The sequence below is a fragment of the Lathyrus oleraceus genome, chromosome 7 (genome assembly GCF_024323335.1).
Source record: "Lathyrus oleraceus cultivar Zhongwan6 chromosome 7, CAAS_Psat_ZW6_1.0, whole genome shotgun sequence".
In the NCBI taxonomy this organism is placed as follows: domain Eukaryota; kingdom Viridiplantae; phylum Streptophyta; class Magnoliopsida; order Fabales; family Fabaceae; genus Lathyrus; species Lathyrus oleraceus.
Genome location: NC_066585.1, coordinates 533,637,422 through 533,656,133, shown reverse-complemented (window position 1 = coordinate 533,656,133; position 18,712 = coordinate 533,637,422).

Here is an 18,712-nt window from a genome sequence, read left to right as displayed (position 1 = left end):
CATGTGACACCGGGTTTATGGGATTCGATAGATAATATAGTATTATTTCCGTTGTTTATGATGACTAATATTGAGATGTTTGTTGAGATAATGTTGAAACATTATTATGAATTGTTATACGATGAATTGTAATAATTGTGTTGTTGTCCGCTGCGAAGTTTTAAATATTAAATAATACATGTTATGTTGGAATGAAATAAGTGTTATGTTGTAAGGAATGTAAACTCTTCTACATGTTGTACTCTGATAATATAATTAAATATGTCGTTCGGGTAGAAGGGTGTTACATTAGTGGTATCAGAGCATGGTCAGTCCAGTCGAGTCATAATGTGAGGTTTTCCCTGTTGGTCGATTAGTGTAAATGACACTGTCGGTATTTAACGGTTGTGGTTGTGTTGTGCAGAGTATGGCTGGAGAAAATGACCGTGCGATTGCTGAGGCTTTGGCTGCTATGGCGCAGGCTATGCAGGCGCAGCAGAATCCGCCGGTCGACGAGTTTAGGAATTTGGGAAGGTTTCTGAAGAATAACCCTCCTACATTCAAAGGGCGCTATGACCCAGATGGTGCTCAGATTTGGCTGAAGGAAATTGAGAAGATTTTCCGGGTGATGACGTGTACTGAAGCACAGAAGGTGCAGTTTGGTACGCATATGTTATCTGAAGAGGCTGAAAACTGGTGGGATAACACTCGTCAGAGAATTGCAGTACCAGGTACTGAGATGACTTGGGAAAGGTTCAAGGCGGCCTTTCTGGAGAAATATTTTCCTGCTGATGTGCGATGTAAGAAGGAGATGGAATTTCTAGAACTGAAGCAGGGTAACATGTCTGTTGCTGATTACGCTTCGAAGTTTGAGGAGCTGGTGCAGTATTGTCCTCATTATAATAATGCTGATGCTGAGGAATCCAAGTGTGTCAAGTTTGAGAACGGGTTGCGTCCCGAAATCAAACAAGGCATTGGTTACCAGGAGATTCGTAGGTTTCCTACACTGGTTAACAAGTGCAGGATATTTGATGAAGATAGCAAGGCTAGGACTGCTCACTACAAGAGTCTTAGTGAGAAGAAGAATAAGGATCGTGGTAGTCCTTATGCATCTCCGAATGGTAAAGGTAAGCAGAAAGTGGTAGATGCGAAGAAGCCAAGTGGGGGAGGATCTCCCATAGCTGGTAAATGTTTCAAGTGTGGCGAGCCAGGCCACCGTGCTGATAACTGTACCAAGAAAGTGTTGAGATGTTTCCGATGTGGTCAGGCTGGTCATAGAGTTACTGAATGTAAGGATGCTGGTCCGACATGTTTTAATTGTGGCGAGAAAGGCCATATCAGTTCGCAGTTCTCGAAACCGAAGAAGGCGGCTACTGCAGCTCATACTACTGGTAGGGTGTTTGCTCTGAGTGGGACTGAAACTCCTAAAGAAGATAATTTGATTAAAGGTACTTGCTTGATTAATAATGTTGAATTGCTTGCTATTGTTGACACTGGTGCTACTCATTCGTTTATTTCGTATGAGTGTGCGACCAGGATTGGTGTGATTATGTCGTCCCTAGGCGGAAGTATGGTGATAGATACTCCTGCTAATGGTTCTGTGAAGACTTCTGTTGTCTGTCGAGGTTGTCATTTGACGATCTTTGAGAGAGAGTTCGTGGTTGATTTGGTGTGCTTACCCTTGCACCAAATTGATATTATTATGGGAATGAATTGGCTAGAATTCTATGGCGTGTTTATCAACTGCTATAGTAAGACGGTGCGGTTTTCTGAAGTTGGTGAGAATGATGAGGCAAGATTTCTATCTGCTAGGCAGGTGGGGAAATTTGTGAAAGATGAGGCTCAGATATTCGCTTTATTTGCGTCTCTGCAAGCGAATAAGAAAGTGGTGAGTGTAGACTTGCCTGTTGTCTGTGAATTTCAGGATGTGTTTCCGGAGGATGTAAGTGAATTACCTCCAGAACGTGAAGTCGAATTTGCCATTGACTTAGTACCAGGTACGAGTCCAGTGTCGATGTCTCCTTATAGAATGTCGGCAACTGAATTAGTTGAATTGAAGAAGCAACTTGAAGAATTGCTTGAGAAGAAGTTTGTGCGTCCAAGTGTTTCTCCTTGGGGTGCACCAGTATTGTTAGTGAAGAAGAAAGAAGGTACGATGAGGTTGTGTGTCGATTACCGGCAGTTGAATAAGGTGACTATCAAGAATCGGTATCCATTGCCGAGGATTGATGATTTGATGGATCAGTTGGTTGGAGCTCATGTTTTCAGTAAGATTGATTTACGGTCGGGTTATCATCAGATCCGGGTGAAGTCAGATGATATTGCGAAGACTGCTTTCCGTACGAGGTATGGTCATTATGAATACACTGTAATGCCGTTCGGTGTGTCTAATGCTCCAGGTGTGTTTATGGAATATATGAATCGTATATTTCATCCGTACCTTGATAATTTTGTTGTGGTGTTCATAGATGATATATTGATATATTCTAAGACGGAGAAGAGCATGCAGGACATCTGAGAATTGTTTTGCAGGTGTTAAGGGAAAAGAAATAATATGCAAAGTTATCTAAATGTGAGTTCTGGTTGAAGGAAGTGAGTTTCCTTGGCCATGTGATTTCGAGTGGTGGGATTTCTGTTGATCCTGCTAAAGTTGTTGCTGTATTACAGTGGGAGACTCCGAAGTCTGCTACTGAGATACGCAGTTTTCTGGGGTTAGCTGGTTATTATCGCAGATTTATTGAGGGCTTCTCTAAGTTGGCATTGCCATTGACGCAGTTGACTAAGAAGGGTCAAGTGTATGTGTGGGATGCAGCTTGTGAAGCGAGTTTTGTGGAGTTGAAGAGGCGGTTGACCAGTGCTCCAGTGTTGATCTTGCCTAATCCTGGTGAGTCCTTCGTTGTCTATTGTGATGCTTCTTTGATGGGTCTTGGTGGTGTTTTGATGCAGAATGGTAAAGTTGTAGCTTATGCTTCTAGACAGTTGAAAGTTCATGAGAGGAATTATCCTACGCATGATCTAGAACTTGCAGCTGTTGTATTTGTGTTGAAAATGTGGAGGCATTATCTGTATGGTTCCAGATTCGAAGTGTTCAGTGATCACAAGAGTCTGAAGTATCTGTTTGATCAGAAAGAGTTAAATACGAGGCAGAGAAGGTGGTTAGAATTACTGAAGGATTTTGACTTTGAATTGAGTTATCATCCCGGTAAGGCTAATGTAGTTGCAGATGCGCTGAGTAGAAAGTCTCTACATATGTCTATGATGATGGTTCGGGAGCTCGAGTTAATTGAACAGTTCCGTGACATGAGTTTGGGTTGTGAAGTTTCCGCTGATAGTGTAAAGTTGGGTATGCTGAAGTTGACTAGTGGAATTCTAGAAGATATTCGGAATGGTCAGCAAGTTGATGTCGCTCTAGTCGATCATATTACTATGGTTAACCGGGGTAATGGTGGTAATTTTGAGATTGATGAGAATGGCATCTTGCGATTTAAGGGTAGAGTTTGTGTTCCTGAGGTGTCTGAATTGAAAAAGAGTATTCTTGAAGAGGGCCATAGGAGTGGATTGAGCATCCATCCAGGTGCAACTAAAATGTATCAAGATTTGAAGAAGTTGTTTTGGTGGGCTGGTATGAAAAGAGATGTTGCTAAGTTTGTGTATGCCTGTTTGACTTGTCAGAAGTCAAAGATTGAACATCAGAAACCGGCAGGTATGATGCAACCTTTGAAGATTCCTGAATGGAAGTGGGATAGCATTTCCATGGATTTTGTGACGGGATTGCCGAGGACGACGAAAGGTAATGATTCTATTTGGGTGATTGTGGATCGATTGACTAAGTCGGCGCATTTCTTGCCGATGAAGGTTAATCACTCTTTAGAGAAGTTGGCAGAGTTGTATATTGAGGAGATAGTGAGGCTGCATGGTATTCCATCCAGTATTGTGTCTGATAGAGATCCCAGATTTACTTCTAGATTTTGGGAAAGTTTGCAAAGAGCGTTGGGAACTAAGTTGAGGTTGAGTTCAGCTTATCATCCTCAGACTGATGGTCAGACTGAAAGAACTATCCAGTCCTTGGAGGATTTGTTGAGAGCTTGTGTGTTGGAGCAGAGTGGTTCTTGGGATAGTTATTTGCCGTTGGTGGAGTTTACTTATAATAATAGTTTTCATGCTAGTATCGGTATGGCTCCATATGAAGCATTGTATGGTAGGAGGTGTAGAACTCCATTGTGTTGGTATGAATCAGGTGAGAGTGTTGTACTCGGACCTGAGATTGTGCAGCAGACGACTGAAAGGATTAAGATGATTCAGGAGAAAATGAAGATTTCTCAGAGCCGTCAGAAGAGTTATCATGATAACAGGAGAAAGGCACTTGAGTTCCAAGAGGGAGATCATGTGTTCTTGAGAGTTACTCCGACGACGGGTGTGGGTAGAGCTTTAAAGTCTAAAAAGCTTACTCCGAGGTTTGTGGGTCCGTATCAGATTTTGAAGAGGGTTGGGGAAGTGGCGTATCGGATAGCTTTACCGCCGTCGCTTTCTAATCTGCATGATGTGTTTCATGTATCTCAGTTAAGAAAGTATATTGCGGATCCTTCGCATGTTGTTCAGTTGGATGATATCCAGGTGAGGGATAATTTGACCGTAGAGGTGTTGCCAATTCGGATAGATGACCGAGAAGAGAAGACCCTGAGAGGTAAGAAGATTGCTCTAGTGAAAGTTGTTTGGGGAGGTCCAGCTGGTGAGAGCTTGACTTGGGAGCGTGAAGATCAGATGAAGGAGTCGTATCCGGCTCTATTTGCTTGAGGTATGTTTTCGAGGACGAAAACTCTTTTAGTGGGGGGGAGTTGTAACACCCCGATTAAAATAAGAGAATTATTTAATTGAGTTAATATTATTTTATTAATTTAATTAAATAAAGTTGAATTATTGGATTATTATTATTATAGATATTATTTATTTTAATAATAATTAAATAAATAAAATAATTGGAATATTAAGAGTGGAAGGGTAAAAGTGGAAATTGGATAAAAGAGGCCAAAGTGAGGACTCAGGTTGTTTTCACGTGTTTTGCCTCAGAGTCAGAGAAAGGGGGGAGAAACGCTGAAGAGAAAGAGAAGGAAGAGGAAAAGGCCAAAGATTGCTCAGAGCTTCCTTCAATCCAAAGAGGTAAGGGGTCTGAACCTTATTAAACAATAATATGTTAAAAATGGTGAAATATTATATGAACGAAATTGGGTTTTTAGTCGAAGGAATTCGTAGGAATTATATGCAATGATGTTAGGATTTGTGAAATCGAATAGGGAACTATTTGTATTAGATGATATGAGTGATTTTGTGTGAAATTTGGACTGTGGAAGGGTAAATTTGATAGATCTCGTAGCAGAGAAAGCCATTGCAGATCTGGAGATCTGGTTTCTGGTCATACGCGTATGGCACTAGGCAATACGCGTATGAGATGGCCTGGTACGCGTATGGCACTAGGCAATACGCGTATGGATGAGGAAGATGGAATTTTGAACGTGAAATGGTCTCTGGTGGTACGCGTATGGGGAAGTGATACGCGTAGCATACGCGTATGGAATGGCCAATACGCGTATGGATTTGGTCAGGCGTGGGCAATACGCGTATGAGCATAGGCAATACGCGTATGGGCAGACTTGTGGTCTTTCCTGGCTGTTGTTGTGCAGTTCGGTTGTTTAGGCTGAGCGAGGTAACTTAGCTGATGCATAGTATACGAGGGATCAATTCCCGTTGCTTTGAGTGGTATAGATATTAGTAGAGTGCGATAATACTGTGTTTGATTATGTGGCATGATGTGATATGCTTTTATGATAGAATGTGTTAATGATGATGATAACATGACTATATGATGCTGTTGTTGCTATGTTGATTATGATGAATGCTTGGTGTGCATGCATTCATGAAAGGCCGATGCCTAGTGATGAACGGACTGAGTTCCAATGATGTTGTTGACTCCGGGCTTGTTGAGAGGCTTGGTTCCTTACGGGGAACTCGGATTCTATGGTGATGAATCTGGGAGTGGTGATCCTGTAGTGGTCACAAAATGGGTATACCGAGTCGTGTGAAGTCATGCATGGGTGTGTGCATTGCATTGATATGTTGTTTTGTTGATGTTCATGACTATGTTGATTATGATGATTATGATGATTATGATGAGCTGTGTTGGAATATGTGAAATATATTTATGTTTATATTTCTGTCGTTATATTATTATTTAATAATGTAATTCTCACCCCTTCTGCATGTGTTTATGTTCATCTATGATGAGCAATGTGCAGATAAAGCGGAGTAGATATTGTTGAGGTTCCAGGAATAAGTGTAGAGTTATTCTACAGAGTCGGGTCAAATGCTCTGGTCATGTGACACCGGGTTTATGGGATTCGATAGATAATATAGTATTATTTCCGTTGTTTATGATGACTAATATTGAGATGTTTGTTGAGATAATGTTGAAACATTATTATGAATTGTTATACGATGAATTGTAATAATTGTGTTGTTGTCCGCTGCGAAGTTTTAAATATTAAATAATACATGTTATGTTGGAATGAAATAAGTGTTATGTTGTAAGGAATGTAAACTCTTCTACATGTTGTACTCTGATAATATAATTAAATATGTCGTTCGGGTAGAAGGGTGTTACAGCAGCTCTCTGTCTGACCCAAGAAGTATAAGGCTCCAAAGCAATGCAATTCTTCGGACCCAACTCATTCCTACTCTTCTTATGGATATTGCGCCAAGCGCGGACGAATCTGGCCTTCAGGCCTTGGGGATCTTTACCCTCTTGAAAGAATACACCTTCTAACAGAATGTTATGAGGTTTATCCTTTAGGGGGAACCCAAGCTGACGACGTGCAAGTATAGGGTTGTAGCTGATTCCACCACATGTACCAAGAAGAGGCACATTCGGGAATTCACCACAATAATCAATAATCTGAACAGTATCATACACGCGATCATACCAAGAGATATCATCATTAGTGAGAGACATCAGTCTCTGGGACCACCGTAGATAACTCTTGTTCTCTTTGAAGGCAAGGGTCTGCGGCAAGTGCGAAATAAACCACTTGTACAGCAAAGGTAGACAGCAGACAATAACTCCTCCACCCTTCATATTTCTTAGGTGCAGAGAGACATATGCATCACCCAACAAAGTCAGAACAGGATTAAGAACTGAGAAGATCCTAATAGCATTCATGTCCATAAACTTGTCGAAGTTGGGAAATAAAACCAACCCATAGATGAGCAATACAAATAGAGCCTCAAAGGCATCTTCACTCCTGGCTTCTCCATAGAAGGTAGCTTGAGCGACAAGGAACTCGGAAGAAAAACCCTGAATTCCACCTTTGGTAATCAGATTAGTTTTGATCAAAGCTTCATCTATGTGCAATAGACTAGCAATCTCTCGAGCAGACGGGATACTCTCTAAGCCACTGAACGGCACCTGATCCAGAATCGGGATCCCAATGAGGTGAGAGTACTCTTCCAAAGTAGGCAACAGCTGGAAGTCCGGAAATAAGAAGCAGCGATACAGCGGATCATAGAACTGAGCAAGAGTGCTCATCAAGCCTTCATCAACCTGGGTAGTCAACAGAGGTAGAAGCTTCCCATAGCGAGCCTTGAAACCCAAGGGATCTAGTACATAAGATGTCAGGTTCCTTAACTCCTTTACATCAGGCTGTCGGAAACTGTACTTATTCGTATGCCTCTTTGATCTTTCCATGTCTGAAAATTTTGCAAATAAACCCTTTTAAGTTCCTTGAAAATTTTCTCTTTTTGATGACATGAAATGCGGATGAATGCATGAATGTATGAATGCAACAATCACACTCAAGGATCAAGCAAAGCACACCAAACAAAGGTCATGGGAAAGCTCAATGTATCCCTAATATCAATCATCCATTTTGGTGGATTTAGGTTTTCACCTTATCGACACCCAAGTTCCATTGATATTAACGGTACATGAACCGGCTCAACCATCCTTAATATCAACCAGCCGCTTTGGTGGATTCTAGGTTTTACACCTGATCTGGGTTCCATTGATATTAACGGTGTCTGAACGACTCAACCATGAATCACGGGTTTGCTGAGAGTCACGAGCATGGGGTCTTGGTTAAGAACCACCCAATGGGAGTGTACTAGGGTTTAAACCTGCCAGACATGTTCTACCAGAGGTTCCCATAATCATCGTCCCATCTCTCGGATATTATCGGAGGAACGAATACTCGTATTCCAAAAATATTCTCAAGAGAAACTCTTATGAGTGTAGTATCGCGTAACAATCGCATCAGAACTTACATCTGAACGACCTCCGCACTACGTCCTAAAAATAGGCCAAGATGGGTTTGGTAAACTAAGGTCCTTGGCTTCTAAGGCACATGATTGAAAGAATAATGCCTAACCACAAATAACTTGTGTGACATTATTAATTCAACATGACCTCCACCAAGTGAATGGACTCGCAAGTCAACTGGCTAAGGAATACTCCACACCAATCGACGAGACTATGCCATTCTCCTATCCTAGAGTGCACTCGAGTTCGGGTATAGAACTCATCTCACAGAGATCACCAAAGCAAACAGCATTTGTATATCAAGCAATTCAAACATTACAATCAATACAGTTATCCCAAATTGTACAAAAATATGTCAAATAACAAATAATAATATATCACACAACAATGGTGAAAAGTAGGCAATACCACCGAGGGTACAATGATTTTTCTCCCCAGCAGAGTCGCCACTTTTCTGTAGCGGTGTATTCGTTACTATATGATCTATCAATTAAATCATAAGCAAAGCATACAATGAATCGAGTCGCCACCGCACTTTTATTTATCCTAAGGACTGGTTAAAAAGCGAACAAAAACCTAAGAAGTTTTACGCGTAGAAAACTAATGAAAAAGATCAGAGAATCTGGGTAAGGGGTAAATTACGCAATGGGAAGGTGTTAGGCACCCATCACGTCCTAGGTACTCCTAGGGAGCCCTTTTCACACTTTGTTGTTTGAAAATTATTATTTGTCATGACATAAGCATTGTGCAAACATGATTGGGATGATGAGGAAAGAATGTACAAATTAATTATTTTCTGTTTGAACGGATGAACCCGTTGCCTACGTACCTTCCATCAAAGGTAAGGATCAAAACGCCGTAGTTCGGCTAAAAAATTTCCAAACATTTGTGAGTTCATTTTAAAACAATAGCACTAAGGTTTTACATTATCCACGGGAGAAAACTCAACCTTATGAAACAACAAGTCCACCATGTGAGAAAAGCTTCCACTCGCTAGTGAGGGGTTAACCCTATAATAAGCGAGGAAGACTTACAATTCAATCAACTAAGGACAAATAGGTGAGGTTAACATCAACCAACTAGGATAAATCAAACCTATGGCTAATGTATGAAAACTTAACAAGCATGGACAAAGCCACAAAATCATTGAATGGGTGAGGTTAATTGATTTGGAATTATTTACAAAGTGGGGTCAAAGTATGATTAGAGTCAATTCAAAGAAGTATTTACAAAATGGAGTTTGGAAAATCATGGACTTAAGGTCCAAGTTTCTAATTTGAAAAAGGGTGAGGATGTTTGCACAACACTTATTTCAAGTTTTAGAACATGTGTGAAAAGTTTATGACACAATGGGATGAATGGAATGGTGGAGTGAATGTAAAACTTCTTAGGAGGGTCCACCTCTTGAAATCATATAGAAGATGATTCAAGTGGGTCCTTAGGAATAGGCTACAAATGAGCAATGAACATGGTAACAGATGAAAGTCAATAAAAGCGGATACTGGATGCCACTCAACGGTCTTATACCTGTCTCCTAAACGAATAAGGATATCAGAAGCCACTCTATGGACTTACACTAATCTCCATCAGAATAAAACAAAAAAACAAAACAGGGAAGTCAACTGCCAATCTATCTGGACTTATGTTAACCTCCACAGTATGATCCTAGGAATACAAATGCCACATCACAGGGACTTACAATGAATCCTCACATACAACACCAATGCTCAAACAAAGAGCAAAGAAGATATGAGTGACCAATGAGGTCTTACACTCTATCTCTTCCATATCATGGGAACAAAAGCCAATCTACATGGACTTATAATTGTCCTCAATGGGCAAACAACAATGTGTCACAAAGACAAATGAAATGATCATGCACTAGTGGCAAACAAAGATAATGAATGCACAATGGCAAACTCAAGTAATCATGTATGGATGAATCAAGTAATCAATCACATAAATTCAAGTAGCACACGCTATAACCATTCAATTAGGCTCAAGCAAAAGGGTAAGGCATTAAAGCCAACTGTAATAGGGTTAAAGTTGCTCTTAACCTTGCCAGTGAGGGGCTAAGGTGAAGCAGATGAAAGGGTATGAGGGGTGTGCCTCATCACTCTTATCTCTGGCCAGAGAGAGTATTGAATATCAGAAGGTGTGGGAGTTCAGAAAGTAGGAACTCTCTCCACATTTTATCGACTCGATAGATCTTGGGTTTGGATCTCAATGCTACGACCATGTGATGGGAGCAAGGAGAAGACTCACAGAATAGTGGGAGATAGGCTACATATCTCTTATATCCACCAATTGCCTTATTTAAAGGACTTTTCCTGCTTGGGACAAATATAAACAATCACAAACATCGCCTCTTAAGGAGGACTTCAGACAGTTGCCTGGCTAAGTAACAAGCCAGGTCTTCCAGACTACATGGAGACAAGAGAGTCTACCTCAATGCAAATTGCTATTTAGCAAAGCAAAGCAAGTTCTTAAGAGAACTGAGCAACTAAAGGGTACCTGAAATCAATCAAATATAATCAGCATCCCAACATAAACATAACAACAACATAATGATCAATCAACAATGTACAATCAATAATGATGTGCATAGCACAAAGCTCAAGTGAACCAAGCACCCTACAAAACAAATACAAGTTATTCGACAATAGTCAAATGAAACAACTCAATTATGAATCAACCTCCTTAAGGCATTAGCTTTTTAACCTGAAAAGTCAAAGTCAAGCTCAAACATAAGTAACAAGACCACTAGGACAAGCCTAGGGTCCAAAGGAGGGAAAAAACTTAAAACAGCAAGTGAATCATGATCAAAGTCAAGATAATTCAAATAAGAAGAGATCCCAATTGGTCTCACATCCAAACTATGCACTAATTTTATTTTATGCACAAATTAAGACAAAGTAAACAATGTTGCATCACATATGGACAACCAGAATGATTTCAATCAAAAAAATATCAAAACAGCACAGTAAATTCCACAAAAATTATATCCTAAACAGAAGGCATTCAATGAGCTACATATCAATTTTCATGCCATTTGGACTAGTGGAGCTATGTCAATTAAATCAACATGTTAAAGCATGCAAAAATGCAACCAAAGTAAGTCACCAAATGTGCACCAACTTCAATCAAATGGTAAACAGTGATATCACATGGGAAATGAGTGGGACCAAAGCCAAATCAAAGTTTAATATGTTAGGAAGCATTCCATCAATTTTCACATTCATATGGTAAGGGATGAGTATTTTACAACACATATACACTTGTCACTCATAAAACAAGCCAAAATTGCTAAACAGCAATCAAAAATCCAAATCAAATGGAAAATAGATCAATTAAATCCACAAAAATTCAGGGTGAAACCTAACATATACATTGTATCTCATGCAAAAAATTAGAGCCATAGGCCTAGGGGAAGCATGGAAAAATAATTCATGAATTCAGCATGGCATAGTGTGACACATATTGTCACACTCAAATTAAATAAATCATATCTAACCAACCAGAGGTCCAAAAATCACAAATGATACACCAAAATCTCCAGAAATGTGTCAAGAATCATCCTATGAAATTTCATTAATTTTGGATAAAGCATGAGTATTTGGTGATTAAAATGGCACAACATACAATTATTGCACACATGATGAACATTAATATACCATTCAAAAATTTTACCAGGCACAACTTACACTACTATGCCTAAAAAAAAGTAGATAAAATTTGGAATCTATCAAAAAAAGTCCCAAATAATTTGGACTAATAATGGATTTTTTGTGAATTTTTTAAGATTGTTAAATTAATGTAATAATTAATTAATTTGTGAATTAATGGAATTATTTTGATGTTACAGCAAGTGGCACTAACGTGCATATGCCTAGCCACTCCAAAACGGTACAGTATGTTTCATTAATGCCGTGGCGGCATCTCACTCGTCCATCATGGCGCCAAACACCAAATTCGAATTGGCCAGCGAGTGAATGGATTAAACGCGGAGGAATTCCAGAATTTCGCTTGTTCTTCGCGAGCTTCATGCGTTCATAGCTCTTCATCACTGCAGATTCGGTGATGAACTTTTCTTCACCAAATCAAACAAACCGCATACCGTTGGAACCGTTGTTCGATCAGGATTACAAATATGGCCATGGTTTCGTCTATAGTTTAACATACATAAAGATCCTCTCAAGAAAAGTTTTGCTACACAAATTTCAAATCCAAATATCTACATGAATACTCCATGAAAATGCAAGATTCAAACTCCATTCTACTCTACATTCAAGGCACTATCAAATCCCTATAGTAATTACAAGAATTAAAGAGGTTGAATTCCAACCTTCTTGATGGACAGTTGGAGATTCGGTGCGTTTTTGGATCCAATTCGTGCAAACAGATGGAGTATTGTGATTAGGAAGGTGAAGGACGAAGAATTTTCAGCTCAACGATGCTTGGATCATGAAGATTCGCCGATTGCCATTGATGCTCAAAGCTTGGACAGTTGCAATTGTGCGCGGTTCTTCCACCAATCTCCACAAACAGAATTCCACAATCTCCTGCAAATGATGGATTCACAATGAACTAGCACAAAGATTAGTGAAAAATTGATGAATTGATGCAAAAGAGTTTTTTGTGAAAAATGGAGAAAAGTGAGAGAATTTTAGAGTTTTTGTGATGAATCTGAAATTGTGATTAGTGTTTTGAGTTTCTGTTATAATTAAGTTTATATACTAATGCCTAATCCAACTCATAATCATGCTTAAGCCAAAAATGATAATTAGTGAAATATGCTTATATGTGCAATTTGGCATCTTTGCCCTTGGATGGCTAGAAGCAATGAAACAGTAATTTTTCACTTTGGACAAGTCACAATTGGCATTTAGAAGCTATTGGAATTGGTCCCATGCCAAAATTCCAAATATTTTGAAAGTTGGACCGTTTTGCCCTTGGTCTTTAATTAGTGCACTTGAAAAATGACCTTTTTATGTGAAGGTTTTTGGCAAAATATGGTGATGGATTATGAAAGTACATATTAAATGTGGTTTGCTCAAAGAAGAACCATCCAATTTGGACATTCCATGTGCAAGTTATGCCACTTTGAATTCGGGCATTTTCTGAAATTGATCTGACCATATCTTGCCAACCATACATGGGAATTGAGTGTTCTTGGACTTTTTGGAATGGTGAGAACAAGATCTTCAACTTTCATGTTGGACAAAATTTCATTTGAAGCTTGTATCATGAAGTAATTTTGAGGAGAAAAACTTTCCATTTTTGGCAGGTGAAAATTACAGGTCATTTCCATTTTTGGAAACTTTTTGTCTGACCTCAAATCCTTCAACCTTGATCTTTGAAATGTCAAATGAGACTTGTATGGACATGAAAGAGGTCTTTCTAACCATCTCACACCCTCCAATCCCTGATTAAATGCACAGTTGACCACAGTTGACTTTTGTTGACTGGGCCAAGTTCTGATGAATTCCAAGTCTCTTTCTCTTGAGATCTTGATTCCAAATGATATCACATGTTATATGAACTCTTTATGAATGATCATGGTGTTCAAATTCTTCCAGAATGGTCACCATCAATTGCTCAATGCCTGATTTGACTGTGTTGACTTAGTCAGCTTCATCTGCAAGCAACATGGTTAGATGACAATATTTTTATACTTTTGGTTAGTAAACATATGAAAAGCAATGATATACGAATGCAATACATGCTTGGTGATCAAGAACCAAACTCATAAGGCAACCACCCACTAGGAGGGAAGCTAGGGCATGCAATGATCCTTGAGGCCATGATATGATATGATATGAGCCATGAGGGATCTTAGGGCAAAAATTGGGGTCTTACAGCCGCCCTTTCGGGTTTTCAACTTAGCGAGCTATTCAGTTTTTATTTTTTTAGGCGAAGTATTTCTTGACTGCATCTGAATTCACAGGACGAGTGAAATCCTCCCCATCCATAGTTGTAAGTATCAAAGCACCGCCTGAAAAGGCTCTCTTAACAACATACGGACCCTCATAGTTCGGAGTCCACTTGCCCCTGGAATCGGGCGCGAAAGACAAGACTTTCTTTAGCACAAGGTCACCTTCTCGGAACACACGAGGCTTGACCTTCTTATCAAAAGCTTTCTTCATTCTCTGTTGATGTAACTGACCATGGCACATGGCAGTCAATCTCTTCTCTTCTATCAAATTCAGCAGGTCATAACGACTCCGAACCCATTCAGCGTCAGTTAACTTGGCTTCCATCAGGACTCTCATTCATGGGATCTCCACCTCTACAGGGAGTACAGCCTCCGATCTTGACTTAGCGATCATATCGTCAACGTACACCTCAATCTCCTTATGCATCATGTCATGGAACAAGGTAGTCATAGCTCGTTGATACGTGGCTCCGGCGTTCTTCAAACCGAAAAGCATCACTCGATAACAGAATGTTCCCCAAGGTGTGATGAATGTTGTCTTCTCCATATCCTCGGGTGCCATTTTAATCTGATTATATCCGGAAAATCCATCCATAAACGAGAAGACCTTGAATTTAGCTGTATTATCTACCAACAGATCAATATGTGGTAGAGGGAAATCATCTTTCGGACTAGCTTTATTCAAGTCTCTATAGTCCACCCACATCCGGACTTTTCCATCTTTCTTAGGCACGGGCACAATATTGGCCACCCATTGAGGATATGTAGAAGTCACCAGAAACCCCGCATTAATTTGCTTCTGAACTTCCTCTTTGATCTTCACTGCCATATCAGGATGAGTTCTTCTGAGTTTTTGCTTCACAGGCACACACTCAGGCTTTAGAGGTAGGAAATGTTGCACAATATCAGTATCTAGACCAGACATGTCTTTATATGACCAGGCAAAGACGGCAACATATTCTCGTAGCAACTTAATCAACCCCTTCTTAACAGATTCTTCCAGAAGTGCCACAATCTTTACCTCTCGCACACAATCTCCAGACCCCAAGTTGACTGTTTCCAGATTCTCAAGATGCGGCTGAACGATCTTCTCTTCATGCTCAAGTAGCCGGGTGATCTCATCAGGAATATCTTCAACCTCATCTTCCTCTGCCTCAAATACAGGGAATTCAAAATTGGGAGATGGTGTTGGGTCATTATGTTCAATGGGTTTAGAAATCAACCTGCATAATGATTTTTGGATATGAAAAGCTTTAGAATTCAAACAAGGCAAATCATTATGCAGATGAGAAGGTTGATTTTATTTTATTTTTTAGGGTTTTATGTGATCACCAATTTCATGCAAAAACAAAAAGGGAAAATAAATGGGAAAAACAAACATTTAACATGAATTTATTGAATGAAAATATCATTGTATTTATGTTGCCAACAATGTTATCACTCCTCCTTTTAGCATGGGAGAAGGGTTTTTAAACAAAGTGATCATTACGTTGACTTATGGACAACTGTTGGAATATCCACAGCGACCAAATTGTTGCAGACCCCACCAGGGATGATGAAGTTGCCAGAATCCTTTGTATCTTCTTCTAAAACGGCAGCAGCCTCCTCATCTAGACCAGTGTGGATGAAACCTCCACTCTTGAATAACCCTTTCTTGTTGAAAGTACCAGAAGAAAAGCCTATGTCAGCCTGGGACTCGTTGTCTTCTAACTCAATCATTTTTCCTAAACCTGTGGTTGCACTACGCTCAATGGCCAACTTTGCATCTTTGTAGGAAGCAAATGAAGGAGCTCTTTTCTCAATATGCTCAGCAATAGATAACGCTTGGGAAGGAGTTCCAACTTCAACCTCAGCATCTATATAAGAGAAGGAAGACAAATGGCTAACCAGGAGAGCCCTTTCTCCCCCTACCACCACCAGCTTCTTGTTTTTCACAAATTTCAATTTTTGGTGTAGGGTGGATGTCACGGCGCCTGCCTCGTGAATCCATGGTCTGCCTAAGAGACAATTATACGATGGGTGAATGTCCATAACCTGGAAGGTAATCTGGAAATCACTTGGTCCGATCTTGATTGGGAGATCAACTTCCCCAATCACAGTTTTGCGAGACCCATCGAAAGCCTTCACAACTACTCCACTCTGCCTCATGGGAGACCCTTGATATGATAGCTTTGAGAGAGTGAACTTTGGCAATACGTTCAATGATGACCCGATGTCCACCAGCACATTGGACATGGCGTCGTCTTTGCAATTCATAGATATGTGTAAAGCCAAGTTGTGGTCTCTTCCCTCCTCAGGGAGATCAGAGTCACAAAAGCTCAGGTTGTTGCAAGCAGTAATGTTTGCAATAATGCTATCGAATTTCTCCAAAGTGACATCGTGATCCACATATGCCACATCCAACACCTTTTGCAGAGCCTCTCGGTGTGGTTCTGAATTTAAGAGTAAGGATAACACAGATATTTTGGATGGCGTTTGTAGAAGTTGGTCTACAACATTGTACTCGCTCCTTTTGATGAGTCTCAACATCTCATCACAGTCTTCTTTCACATTGCCACTCGGGCCAACAGAAGTAGGAGTTTTCAGTATGGAGGAGGGCTTAACAGCAAGTGCCAGATTCGAAGAATTCACAGCATTCCCGATCGGGCGTTCAACAAAATCAGCATTAATTTGAGGCTTCGGCGGTGCTGAAAATACACGGCCACTACGGGTCAAACCGCTAACATCGGCAATATTCACAACAGAAGAAGAGGGAAAGGACACCTCTTTCCCATTCTCTACTGCTACGGCGTTGTAGCGATATGGAACTACCTTTTCAGAAGAGTAAGGCACAGGACTAGTAGGCTTAATGATCAGAGCGGGAGAAGCCTTCTGCTTGCTACCATTGTACTTGATGATAACAGGCTCGTGTATCCGGAACACTGGGGAAATCACGTTGACCTCAGGCTCATTTTCATCAACATTCCTGTTTTGAAGGATCTCAATGACTCCTTCGTCCAGCATTTCCTGAACATCCTTGCGCACCTGGCAACAACCCAATCGGTTAACAGAGCAGACTCGACATCTATCATGGTCATGCTCATAATGACTGTAGTCACACAACAAACGATGCATCTGGACCAAAGACTGTTGAATATGACTGACATATTTGACCTTGTATTTTCCAGGGTAACCCTGGACCATGTTGACAGATTTCCCATGTTCGGTCAATGGGTTCTTCTTCACATTAGGGCCTACGTCCTCAAAACATAAAATACCACACCTCACAAGGTCTTGAACCTTGGTCTTCAAAGGGTAACAATTCTCCACGTCATGGCCGGGAGCACCAGAATGGTAAACACAATGTAACTCAGGCTTATACCACCACTGGGGGTTAGCAGGTATAGCCGGTGGGTCTCTCAGAGTAATCAGCTTCCTTTCTATCAAAGAGGGATATAACTCTGCGTACGTCATAGGAATAGGATCGAAGGTGACCCTTTTCCTCTCGTAACTCGTGCTGGTTTGATTACTGTTTCGAGGCTGATAGGCCTGCTGCTGCGGTCGGTGCTGTTGGTGCTGATATTGCGGATGTGGTTGCTGATTGTTACTATGTTGCTGATACTGTTGATTGTCTCTGAAAACAGGTGCTATATGAGCCACCTGGTGCTGGTTACTGGCGGGACGCACAGTCTTCCTCCTCACAGAGGGTCTTCTTGGTTTCTCATGGGAGATCATAACATGTGCCTCTCCATCATTCTTCTTTGCAAACGCCCCATAACGTTTGGCAGAAGAGCCTTCTTCTCTGGTTAACCGTCCTTCACGGACCCCTTATTCTAGACGCATCCCCATATTCACCATCTCGGTGAAGTCAGAAGGAGCGCTAGCAATCATCCGCTCATAATAAAAAGAACTTAAAGTCTTTAAAAAGATCTTAGTCATCTCTTTCTCTTCTAGCGGAGGCACGATCTGTGCTGCCACCTCTCGCCACCTCTGGGCGTACTCCTTAAATGTTTCTTTATCCTTCTGGGACATGGCTCTCAATTGATCTCTATCGGGAGCCATATCCACGTTGTACTTGTACTGCTTGACGAAGGCTTCGCCGAGATCATTGAAGGATCGGATGTTCGCGCTGTCTAAACCCATGTACCAACGCAAAACGGCACTAGACAGACTGTCCTGAAAGTAGTGGATGAGTAGTTGGTCATTATTGGTTTGAGTCGACATCTTCCTGGAATACATGACCAGTGGTGGCTGAGAGGACAAGTATTTCCTTTGTACTTTTCAAAATCAGGGACCTTGAATTTCACAAGGATCTTCACATTTGGAACCAAGCAGAGTTCGGCAGCAGACTTGCTGAAAAGATCCTTCCCTCTGAGAGTTTTCAATTCCTTGCGAAGCTCAAGAAATTGATCGTTCATAGCATCCATCTTCTCATAAACATCTGGACCCTCAGACAGATCAGAATGATAGATGGTGTCGTCTACCCTGGGCAAAATATGCACGACAGGAGGAGG